The following is a 14,064-nucleotide window of genomic DNA, read 5'->3' on the forward strand; positions in this document are numbered from 1 at the left end:
GAATTGTTGGAGGGTGTGCTCCATCGTGTACCGGGTACGGGTATGTGGGAGTGTGTGGACTTTTACCCAGTTTCTAAAATTACTAAAAATGGGCTTGATACTTCAAAAAATTGGCCTGCAGTGAAATATGTATTAAAGTCTCGTCTTGACGATGATCGAAATGACTATTATGCCCTTGGAACTTATGATGTTGTGGCTGGAAAAAGGGTACTTGATAATCCAACAATTGATGTTGGTATTGGGCTAAGATATGATTATGGAAATATCTATGCATCAAAAATATTTTATGACCGAGAGAAAAACAGAAGAGATCTTTGGGCTTGGATTATTGAAAGTGATAGTTAAGTTGCTGATATTTGCAAGGGTTGGGCCTCACTTCAGGTACAATTCAATATACCTTTTTAGCCTATCATTTAGTATTTGTCCTTAGTTTTAAAAGTCCTGCAAATATAGCTTATAGGACTGATAATAACATTATATTATCATCTAACCATTTTAGAAGATTTTCAGATTGCTTTAAAAGAGATCTTTAGACTGTGATCTAAAAGATTCATCACAAGTTGGAAAAGAAATAATTATTTTTAGTTATTTACTAAATCTAAGCAATGGATCGCCTTCTTATAAGTTAATTATGGAACCCCCTCTTTTGCCATTTATCTTTAGATACAAAGGGATTATGAGTCACAAAATTTTAAGCCCTTCCATTGAGATCCATGGAGCAATTCTTATATAGCAGACACTAGCTCCTATTGCGACTTCATAAAAAACAATCACAAAGAAGATTGAAGAAAATGAAACACACAAAGTGGTTATTATAGTGGTTCTTGCTTTTCCTAAAAAATGTTCTAAAGAACCTTGTCACGATCAAAACTAGACCCTAAACATGACACGATGATTAGAATCCCCAGGGACTCCAACTAAGCCTCTTAGCATACATAGCAAGACATAAACAATATGAAATCAAGAATCGACATAAATACAGAAGATAGTATCAATACGAAAATCCCGAAATAAAGAGAATTTAACCATCAATTCAACATAACAAAGCATAATTTTACAGTTTAGACATGCCTCTACTAAACTTTAGACAAGGCATAAGACAAGCCCAAGCTCACCATACATAAAAGAACATAAATCTGAATAGATGTCCAACTAGCCACGTGGATGGAAGGAAGCATTGATGATGCTCAATTATACCTCTCGAAAGAAATATAGATGATCGTTAGCAGTATATTTTATCCAACTAAGAGTCGGGGTCGATCCCACAGGGAATAGGTTAAAAAAAGACTATTAGCTATCACTTATTCTGTTGTAGTTGCTACTTCCCAAAAATAAAAGTGCATAAAGTAAAATGGGGTTTTGTTGATTGATTTACTAACACCAAATGATGCAATAACAAAGTAACTAGTAATTAGGTTGTGAACAATGTGAGAATTTAGCTAGGATTGTGTTTCCCATGATGTTTATCTCAGTAGACCAATCGTGTTAGTGGTAATGCTTCAATGAGTTGCATGGAAAATCTAGCAAGTTATGTAACATCTAATTCATCTCTCGGTCCTTCTTAGATGCATATTATTCATCTCCTTCTAGTCTCAGAATGTGTGCTTTACTAACCCTCGCTCTGGATGTTAGAGTACTATCTCCTCCCGGGCTCAAGTAACTTAGATGAAGTTTTATTCCTCTGAATTTCTATTGTGATAATATTTTACTAATCACTACCTCCTTCCTGGGCAAGAAATGAATACTAGCAGGTTCTCAATGCATGCACTCATCAAGAAAGACTCTATAGACGAAGAAAATCACAATATATGCAAAACACTTAACAAAAATAACTATGCATGTTTTCCTACCTCGTTATTTTGTCATGGTTAGCTATTCATAATTTGAAAATCACAATTTAGAAATTAAAGAAAAAATTTTAATTATGAAATTACAAATTGAATAAAATAAACTTGAAATCCTGAAGAAAAATTATAAAGATAGAGAAGAAAAGAATAAATCAATGTCACAACCCAATTTTTCAAGTCATAGTGGCACCTACTATCAATCCACCAGTAGGTAAGCCTAACCCTACGGTTCAGAACCATAGGCAACGAATCATCACAAGAGGAAGGAAAGAATCGAATAATAATAATAATAATGATAAGAAAATAAAAATAATAACAATACAACAAGATTACCCCCAAGACCTTGTATAAGTCAGTAGTGGAGCTACTAAACTAAATAAGGAAGTACAAGGTTTATACATATACAATAATAGTAATAATAATACAGACTGCCTTTGAATACCAAATAAAAATTAGTCCAAGCCAAAATGAAAGGAGCTTGGTAACTCCGAATGCCAAGAGCTCACCCAGTCTCCAAAATCCAAGAACTGCTCCACACGTTATCCAAATCAGTAGTGAAAACCCATACTATGATCTGCAGGGTGCAGAAGTGCAATATGAGTACCAACAAGTGGCACTCAGTAGCATCAGCCGACTGAGCTACAAAGACAAAGCAAGTGTAAAGAACATGTAAGCAAGGAGTATATATCACAAGTAACTAACAAGACAGATACGGAAGCCTGCAATAAGAAGCATCAGATATAAGAAAGAGAAAAATAGGAAACAAGCAAGGAAACCAAAACATACCTGGTGGGGCCAGCCTAAGACCTAAAAATGACAACACACTACGAAGGTGAAACAACTAATTGACACCCTACTAATAGAAGTAAACACATATATCACATAAAGGTCCAAAAGACCGTATCACTAAATCCCTGCACAAAAAGATAGATAAATAAGACTAAGGGTAGTAACTACCTTAAAACAAGAGACTACCCTTTATACTGCCACAAGTTCGCAAATAGTAAGACATTACCTTCCAAGCCCCTGTGTGCCCAGGAAGTTCACTCACAAATAAGTAAACCCACACGACATTCCATACTATCGACAGGTACAAACATCTATATTGATGATAGGCAATGCATATATAAATGAAAGGCGTGCAGTAAAACCAGTAATACCATGAAAGGTCAAGTGCCTCATACCAAGATATATGCACCTACTTCCAGTCTCGGTCAGGAAGTAGGACCTATGTGCCTCTATGGGATTTCCATGGGGGGCTTGGGAAAGCCACTATATACCTTCATGGTCTTGGTCTAGGTCTTATATCAATCTATATCCGATCATAAAATTTGCTCTATCATGGTGACTTGAGATAAATAGTCAAATCAGTATTGAAAGGGTCAAAAATCTCTACAACCGAGCCAGTATCATAAAATAAACGCATCTTCGATGCCTCGAATCAATATAATAAAATGAGCACATCCTCGATGCCTCAAATTAATATCATAAAATGAGCACATCCTAGATGCCTCAAATCCACTAAAAATAATAGTAATAAAAATAGTACGACCCCTATTCAAAAATCAATATAAAATAGTTTGGGTTACAACCCAGCTTTTTCAAATTAATGCCAAGAACCAATGCATGCACCAGGGTCGACTACATCCATAAAAAAATAATTATCCAAAGCAATGCATGCCATCAGCAGCATTCAAACAACACGCACAATCACATAGAATAATGAATCCACAAGAACCTTACCCTATAGAGCATAGAAACAAGACTAGCACATGTAACCGACCTCTAATCAAGGCATATGTCTCAAACCTACTCCTCTAACTCAACAACAAGGCCCAAAAGGGAACTCAACCCTAACAGGGTAACAAGGAGGAGGAAAGTGAGAAAGCAGCGCTTAGCTAGTCAATTAAAACCTCCAGATCCTACTAGAAATACAACCCTGAAAATACAACCACACCTAGCCCCTCCAAATGGCACTAAGAAATCATAGGAAATTCTAGCTCTAAGTCCAGAAATGGGATCCAACAGAAGGACACAAGCTTAATCGGGAGGAAATCACTACAGCAAGGCTTCAAGAAAGGTGATACAATAGCAAAGGACACTAAGCCTCATAAATTCCCGCCTACAACATCTACATTAATTAAGTCTCAAACCAAAAGTCAAGTCTAAGGCAAAAATCTGCTAGTCATCATAACCATCAAACATGTCACCTAAAATAGGTTCATCAAAGCCAAACTAAGGCATAATCCACTATCTTACCAACTAGATGGGAAATCTCATAAAGGCAAACTAGGCTAAGGCTCATATTGGGACAAAGAAGCAAGAAACTGGGAATTGAATCTAACCTGTCACATACAATCCAAATTACAAGCTATTTATACTGAATAATATTTTATGAAGCTCAACCAAAAGAAAGGAGACTGTAGCCTACATTGAAGCCGAACACGCATGCTCCAAGTCCACTTCCTAGTAGGTTTTCGCTCTAAAAATAACTCCAAATGCCTCCACGCTATCAAAATATTAATCACCTCATCAATACAGATGTTTTGGCACTAAAATTGTATGTTTTAGAGGACCCACAATTGGGTCTAAAATGGACTTGTGGGATCCACAATAGAAATCCCAAAAATAACTTCGTGAAAATGTTCTAAACGCATTATTGAACTTGTACCCCAAATTGGGGCACAAATCGATGCTCAAAACGAACTAAATCAGCCCATTATTTAAAAATTCAATTAAAGCCCTAACTAAGCCCGTTGGTGCAGGAAATTACCTAAAATCGATGATTTTCACACTTCCTCGAACATGCCAACACGTTGCCACTATCAACACGAATGCATCGGACTTGGAATTGCCAAAAATAGAGCTACCTAGCTCCTAAAATTAAAGAATGAAAATGGGAGTCGAGGCTGGTTCGCGTCTGGTCTTTAGTTAAAAGACCAGGAAACAAAGCATTGTGATAGCGGCCTTTGGACTCGCGATCGTGAAGGTCACTGAGCCTGTGCTTCATAATCACAGCCTTTGGCCTCGCAATCTTGAAGGTTGCTGGGCTAGTGCATCACGATCGCGACCACAAGCCTTGTGAACGCGATAAGCAATCGTACTTGCACTAGCAGGTGCTGCACCAGCTCAAACTTGAGCTTTGAAAAAGCTCCAATGGGGTGCTCGGGATTTATTCAGAATCCCGTACGCACAAAAGTACTATGCTACTCCACCAAATTTGATATTTTGGACTCAATGGTGCAGTCAAAATTTTTATCTGAGGTCATCTCAATAAAAAAATAGGTCCCACACCTAAGCATAATTTTTGTCAATTCAACAATAAGGCATGAAATGAGAGCGAAAGCCTCGGGACACAAATAAAAGGACGTTCTACACCAAACTCGACAATTTGGAGCTAACCACACTAACAAAGTTTCAATTCAAGCGCGGTTACCAAGAATGTTGACCAAGGTCAACCTTAAGCCAAATTTTAAAGGCTAAAGTGTCAAATGACCTCAAACTCGCACTGATTGCCTCGCTACTCATGCCAACCATACAACTAGCCTAATTTAACCATTTTAGAGCTGGTGGAACTATCAAAATTTTAATCTGAGGTTGTTTACTAGAAGTCATGACCGAAGTCAACTTTTGAAGTTGTAAAAGCTCTAAAATATGGAAACGGGCATAAAACCTAAACGAATGACCAGGCGACTGCTATCAATGTCAGCGGGTCATAAATAGCTTGAGGTCGTTGTAGGAAAGCTCTAAATGCTGAAAAGATCAAAAAGGATGAAAATGACCTTGAGGGTCATTACAATATCCACTACTAAAAAAACTTTCCTCCTCGAAAGTCAAGGGATAGAAAAGAACCCAAAGACATGAAAAGATTAGAAACCTAGACCCACAATATTTGCAGACCTACAGGTACCTTCTCGGGTCGGGCAATGCCAACCCGAAACTCTAGCCAAGGGAAAACTTTCAAATTCACTTTTCTTCTTCGTAACTCAACCTAACGTCCAATTTACCTCTTTTGATACTGATTTCCGCCCAACAAGAACAAACTAAACTGAGCGCAATAGACTAACCCGAGATAAACCAATTCACAAAGGTACCTTAGAATTAAGCGACCAACAAACAAGAGAAGATTCTAAATAACTCCCAAGCCGAATTCTCTGTTTTATACTCCAAACTCAAGACTCTTTAGTCATCATGGGTATCCTACCCATTCTAAAGTACAGCAACAATTCCCATCATCATCTGAACACACCCCCAAATAACCAAGAGGGAAATGCAAGCACCACCTATACATCAATATGCGGCAAAAACTCAAAATAAATAACTCAGCTCAGGGCACAAACCCAATGTTCAAACCTAGTAACACCCAAAACCATAAACTTGAGGTTGAAATCTATCTTTCAAAACTTAAAAGGGTACTCCAAAGGACAATCAAATCCTCAATTAGAAATATCGCACTGAAACTAGCTTCAATGTCGATTTGCTGCCAATGAAACTTCTAGAAAACTGAACTAATATGAGGATCTAACCCCAAAAGCAATCGAACTAAGGCCATGAGTCCATATACCACTCCTTGAGTGCAAATTTGAGTAACTCACCAATCCAGGGGTAAAGCCGACTCAAGAAGAAATTTATTAGCATATTAAACCTGCCAAAATGGACCAAATAGAATTGAACCATCAGAGCATATACCACAAGTCAACCCGCCAGTGCAAGTCTGAGCTAACCACAATGACACGTGTAAACCTCATACCCTTAACAAGAAACCAAGAGTTGATCCCACGAATTACTTTGACTCCATCCTGAAGCTGAGCTTTCTAAGAGAAATTCCATCCTCCCATGGAAGCAAAGGTCTAAATTAGTCAAAGCACACCACAACAGAAGACCCAATTCAACAATCTGACTCTTTAAACCATAGAGACACCCGTTGTAGCTTATTAGTAGGACCAAGGCACAATATGGAATTACCGAAATTGAAGATAGTCGTGGTGGTCATGTAAAGCAAGCCTACAACTAAAATTTCCAAAGGATATTGACTAACCACCTAAAAGTCCATAAGTCACAAGAGCACAACAAGGCAATTTTGATAAATCAAGACTCGTCAATATGAATGATCTCGCTCCATAATCATCCATTCCTTCTATTTGTTGGTCGGTCACAAGTAAAAGAAGACCATTATTTCCATGAACCCAATAGAACCTTCTTTACAAGACGCTTCAAGCTGAAACATCACCATACTTCGAGTGAAAAAAGAAAATTCATTTTCAGCCTTTCCAACTCAACATATCCATCTGCACCATATCACACAATCAACTAAATGAATCACTTAACCATCAAACATACCACGAACAGATAATCCAGCCAAATTTGAAGAGTAACCTTAACGTCGCCAACTTAAGAACTAAGAATAGGGAATCGAAACAAGAAACAATTGATGAACGAAATCCACAGTAGGCCACAAGGTCCATAACTACTGACACACCCTTCTCTCGGTAGAAACCTCATACCAGCTAAGCACACTAGGGGGGACAACCTAGGCAGGGAAGGGAAAACTCAAGGACAACTCTAGGAAGCTAACAGGAATCCCCTAGAGCAATCAACTAGGCTCAACATCCATAAAGTATAACTCCATCACTACTGCCACATCACAATAAAACCAATATGATCCACTACTAAAAGAAATCACCTAGGGAAGACAAATACATACACATAGTTTCAAATAAAGTTGTCATAGAAAATAAAATTCAAGTAATTGAGCTAAGTAAGCACGCTCACATAAGTCCAAGTAAAAATCACCAGAATTGGAAAATGAATCTAACGACCTAGTAATCACTAATGGGTACGAATACCCAATACCCAAGCACTATAAGTTAGGAAGATACTAGAAATAAAATTTACATGAATCCGAATAATACCTGGAGCCTCGCCCTCTATCTAACCTGCAGAAGCATGGGATGGAATGCACCTAGCCTCAAACTAAACACCTGAACCACCAACTGTAACACTTGAGGCACCACCTCTTACGGACTATCCCTGAGCCTTACGAACCTTCTCTTATCGAGAAAGTCACCTATGATGTGTGACTGTAGGACACTCCCTAGCTGAATGCCCAAACTCACTGCACGTATAGCACTTTCTACCAAATGTATCCCGTTGAATTAGTATGAGCCCCAAAACCTAAATGCTCGGATAGTAAACCCCAAGAAGTTTATCGTGAACTCTGTCCACCATAGGTACCATAGCCTATCACAAGAGAGCATGGAACCTGAGGTGCTCCCGCCATGGGTCTGGTAGGTCTAGAGTGAGGCTGGCCCTCACTAAGATGATGCTTACCTCATGGCAAGTTACTACCTTTGTTGGGCTGACGGCGGGATCTCCTACCTCCACCACTGTAAGTCTCCATACATGCATGTTCCATAGACCTTACATAACTTACCACCTAGGGAAAAGTAGACCCAACATCTATCAAATATTGTGATTCTAGGCGAAGCAGCAAAATCAATCCGTCAATAAATCCCTAAATCAACTCTCTTTCGATAGAAAATAAGGAGGGTATGTTCTTCCCACTCCATAAACTCAATCATCTATTCAAAAATCAACGAAGTACCTTGCTGAGGACTAATAGATCCAACTCTAGGATGAGAACCGCTCGATACACCCAAAACCACACCTGCCTATAGTGTATGCCCATCGAGACACTGAATATCTAATATTGGATCCAAAGGGGCGAGATATTATAGATACTATCAAATCCTAGGCAGTATGCGTTGATGCTCTAGCCATGTCCATTGGAAAGCTCGTACTATCTATCTAAGGAGGAATGAATTCCAAGAAAGTATTTAGAGGTTGATCAAAGAAATTTCACACGATAAGAAATCAAAAATAAAGTTTCCCTAAAATCCCTATAGCTACCCAAAGATAGGATACGGATGTCTCCACACCGATCCGAAGGACTCTACTAGGCACTTGATCTTATACCAATGATATCCGCGAACCTAAGCTCTGATACTACTCTTTCATGACCCAATTTCTCAAGTCATGATGACAACTACTATCAATCCACCAGTAGGTAAGCCAAACCCCACGGTTTGGAACCAAAGGCAATGAACCATTACATGCGAAAGGAAAGAACTCTATAATAATAATGATAAGAAAAGAAGAATAATAACAAACAACAAGATAATCCCCAAGAATTGGTATATGTCGGTAGCCGAGCTACTAAACTAAATAAGGAAGTACAAGGTTTATACATATACAATAAAAGTAATAATAATACAGACTATCTCCGAAAACCAAATAAAGACTAATCCAAAACAAAACAGAAGGAACTAGGCAACTCTGAACGCCAAGAGCTCACCCAAGTCTCCAATATCAAACAGATGCTCCACAAATATCCAAATCGGTAATGAAAACCCATATAATGATCTGTAGAATGCAGAAGTGTAGAATGAGTACCAATAAGTGGCACTCAGTAGTTATCGGCCGACTGGGCTCCAAAGCTAAAGCAATTATAAAGAACATGTAAGCAAGTAGTATATATCACAAGTAACTAATAAGAATAATATGAAAGCCTGCAATAAGAAGCATTAGATATAAGAAAGAGAGAGATAGGAAATAAGCAAGGAAACCAAGGAGGTACTTGGTGGCGCTAGCCCAAGACATAAACATGAAGACATGCTATGAAGGGGAAACAACTAAGTGACACCCTACTAACAGAAAAAAACACAGATATCACATAAAGGATGAAAGGACCGAATCACTAAATCCCTGCACAAAAAATAGATAAATAAGAACAAAGGCAGTAACTACCTTCAAACAAGAGATCACCCTTTATACCGCCACTAGTTTGCAAATAGTATGACAATACCCCCTGAGCCCCTGTATGCCCAGGAAGTTCACTCACAAACAGGTAAACCAGCAATGCATATATGAATGAAAGTCATGCAGTAAAACCAGTAGACCATCAAAGGTCAAGTGCCTTATACCAAGAAATATACACCTACTTTCAGTCCAGGCCAGGAAGTAGGACCCATACGCCTCTATCGGATCGTTATGAGGTCTTGGGAGTGTCGTTATATACCTGCCCGCTCCTAATCCTGGTTTTTTATCAATCTGTATCCGATCATAAAATCTTCTCCGTTGTGATGACCGGAGATAAATAGACAATTCAGTATAGAAAGGGTCGAAAATCTCTACGATCGGGCCAGTATAATGAAATCAGTGCATCCTCGATGCCTCTAATCAATATAATAAAATGAGCACATCCTCGATGTCTTAAATTAATATCATAAAATGAGCGCATTCTCGATGACTCTGGTCCACTAAAAATAGTAGTAATAAAGGTAATATGACCTCTATTCAAAAATCAGTATAAAATAGTTTGGGTTACAACCCAACTTTCTCAAATCAATGCCAAGAACTAATGCATGCACCGAAGAAAACTACATCCATGAGAGAAAATGATCTAATGCAATGCATGTCATCACCAGCACCCAAACAGCACGCACAATCACATACAATAATAACTCTAAAAGCACCTTACACTATAGAGCATAGAAATAGGACTAGTACGTGTAACCGACCTCTAACCAAGGCCTATGTCTCAAACCTACTCCTCTAACTCAACAACAAGGCCCAAAAGGGAACTCAACCCTAACTGGGTAACAAGGATGAGGAAAGTGAGGAAGCGACACTCAGCTAGTCAATCAAAACCTCAAGATCCTACTGGAATACAACCCTGAAAATACAACCACAGCTAGACCCGCTAAATAACAACCAAAAATCATAGGAAATTCTAGCTCTAAGTCCAGAAATGGGATCTAACAATAGGACACAAGCCAAACCAGGTGGAAATCACTATACCTACAATAGCGAAGGACACTAAGCCTCATAAATTCCCGTCCACAATAACTACATCAATTAAGTCTCAAACCAAAACTCAAGTCTAAGGCACCAATCTGCTAATCATCATAAACATCAAACATGTCACCTAAAATAGGTTCATCAAAGTCAAACTAAGGCATAATCCATAATCTTACAAACTAGACGGGAAATCTCATAAAGGCAATGTAGCCTAAGGCTCATATCAGGACAAAGATGCAACAAACTGGGAATTGAGCCTAACCCATCACATACAATCCAAACTATAAGCTATTTATGCTAAACAATACTTTATGAAGCTCAATCAAAACAAAGGAGACTGTAGCCTATCTCGAAGCCGAACATGCGTACTCCAAGTTCACTTTATAGTAGCTTTTCACTCCAAAAATGACTCCAAATGACTCTACACTATCAAAATGTTGATCACCTTATCAATACGGATATTGTGACACTAAAATCATTTTTTTCGGAGACGGACCCAAAATTGGATCTAAAATAAGATTATGGGACACGCGATGGGAATCCCAAAAATGACTCTGTGAAATTGTTCTAAATGCATTATTGAGATTGTACCCCAAAATGGGGCACAAATCAATGCTCAAAACGACCTAAATCAGCCCAACGTTAAAAAACTCTGTTAAATCCCTAACAAAGCTTTGGCAGCCCTTTTGGGAAAGAAATTAACTCAAATTGGTGATCTTTATGCTTTCTCGAATATGCCAACACGTAGAAACAATCAACACAAACCCACGAGAATTAGAATCGCCAAAAATGGACCTCCCTAGCTCTCAAAATTGAAGAATGAAAATGGGAGTCTAGGCTGGTTCACGTGTGGTCTTTAATTAAAAGACACGATAACAAACCATTACGATCGCAGCCTTTGGCCTCATGATCGTGAAGTCTACTAGGCCTATGTATTGTGATCGCGACCACAAGCCTCACAAACATGATAAGCAATGGTGCTTGCACCAGCTCAAACTTGAGATTTGAAAAGGCTTTGATAGGGTACTCGGGATTTGTTCGAAATCTCATGCGTACAAATAGACTATTCTACCCCACTAAATTCGATGTTCCAGACTCAATGGCACAGTTAAAATTTCCATCCGAGTTTGTCTCGACAAAAAGTGGTCCCACACCCAAGCATATTTTTTTTCCAATCTACAAGAAGGCTCAAAATGAGACCGGAAGCCTCGGGACACAAACAAAAGGTCATTCTAGAACAAACTTAATATTTCAAAGCTAACCACGCTGACGGAGTTTCAATCCATGCACGTTTATGTCACGCTCTGGGAGGGTACCCTAGACGTAATCGGCACCCAAAGGCCATTTCTGACCTCCGAGTGAACCACCTAGTCCAATCACATATTCATTCAATCACATTCTCTTAGCGGAAACTCAATTATTGAGATACTATTCACAATATGGGGCCGAAGGCCAAACATTCATTAACTCAACAAATAAATATAATAAGACTCCTCAAAATAACCATTCAACCTCCCCACACTCCAGTCTATGAAGCCTCTATCAAAGTCTAAAAGATGCCAATGACAAGTCCATGGCTACCAACAATCAAAATAAGGGAAATGACAACAAAACTGTACAAGAAGGCTCAACATCCTCCGGGAACTAGGAGGACTCACCAACTAGCGGGAAGTGTATGTGGATCTTCAACGGAGCACTAGTTGATGATCTCTTGTACCTGTCTCTGCATCATGAAACGATGCAGGCCAATTGGCGTCAGTACATGGAATGTACGAGTATGTAAAATGGCCGAATAAAACGAACATCAAGGAAGAATCAGTCAAATCGGAATCTCAACTCATATATATATATACAGGACAACTCACTCAAATGTCCTAAGTCTAAACAAGAATATGATTTAGACGGGACCAATCACATATCATTCAACTCAGTCTGACTCAGAGTACTATCAAGACCTATTTGGGAGTTTCTCTTATCCGACGACCATCACTTATGAGCCAGTGACAGTACAACAAGCCGACGTTGTTGTTGCGTCTGTTCATACTTTGCCAGGGCATGAACGAGTCAACCAATCATGGATCCAATCCAACCAAGTCCTATAATGTCAGGACAAACCTCTCGGGGAAGTATCCGACTTTAACGGTTCAATCCCCCCTATGTTTGGCAACACAGGTATTGGGTTCGAGTGTGGACTATACTCTTGCCCAATTCGGTGCTCGATACTCCTCCCAAGACTCATTAAACTCCATCCAATCAACTCAATCAACTCATATCGACAAGGCTCATTACAACCTTGTCAACTCATAAACTCTATCACAATCAAATCTCTTCCAATCGCACTATCCGATCAATCTCAATCATCTCTTCAAAAGAAATTTAAATGCACATTTATAGCAACATATAGATATAATCAATCATTACCTCCATCCATTTGAGAAATCTTTGTGACTCATCACAACTTCAAGACTTTAAATCGACATTTTAAAATCGATAATATTTTTAGGAAAATAACATCCTTTATCACAATCTAAATAATTAAAAAGGTCAATAAAAAATATTTAACAATTCATCCTTATCAACTCATACTCAGATAAAGGCCCATTTTAGGGACTTCTTAGCTCAACAACATCAATACATATAGAATTAAATAATTAGGGGACAAAACTCATTTAAACTTAACCCATACCAAGAACTCTATTTTCATGAACATCTAACCTCAAAGCAAGAGTAAGGCACATGGGTGGAGTCAACCCATGTTTTGGATAGCCTTACATACCTTAGAATAGACTCTTGAAGAAACCTTGTTGTTGGGTCTTCAATGGAAAGCTTGAAGTCTTGAAGCTCTTGGAAGAATCTCTTGTTGGAAATAGAGAAGAAGAAGAAGAAGAAGAAGAGAGAGAGAGAAGCTCCTAGGGCTTTTAGATAGAGAGTGAGGCTGTAAAAATGTGTTCCCAAAAGACCAAGGGTAATACATATATAATTTGGGACAATTCCCAAATTGCCCCTTCTCAAAGTTCTGAAAAATAGGCAAAAATACACCTGGCGCGATAGTGGCGCATCGCGCCATTGCTGTGCCAGGCTGATTACGCCTAAAACCTGCACATCTTGTAGTGGCGCGCCGTACCAAGGACCAAACTACTGAGGCATGTTTCTGGCGCGATAGTGGCGCGTCGCGCCCTTATAGCGCCAAGGCCAATATTTTCTGGGTTCTGGAAATTGGCTTGAAAAACCCTGCACACCTTTTAGTGGCGCGCCGCGCCAGAGCCCAAACTACTGAGGCATATTTCTGGCGCGATAGTGGCGCATCGCGCCACTACAGTGCCAAGCCCAGTTTTCCAGCAATTGTAACCTAGGTCGG

At 39.0% G+C, this 14,064-nt stretch overlaps 1 pseudogene; it reads left to right on the forward strand.

Annotated features, from left to right (window-relative positions):
- LOC129899886 (acid beta-fructofuranosidase 2, vacuolar-like) overlaps window positions 1-14,064 on the forward strand; it is a 46,745-nt pseudogene that overhangs the window by 19,014 nt on the left and 13,667 nt on the right.

This window comes from Solanum dulcamara, chromosome 8 (assembly GCF_947179165.1).
Source record: "Solanum dulcamara chromosome 8, daSolDulc1.2, whole genome shotgun sequence".
Classification (NCBI taxonomy): domain Eukaryota; kingdom Viridiplantae; phylum Streptophyta; class Magnoliopsida; order Solanales; family Solanaceae; genus Solanum; species Solanum dulcamara.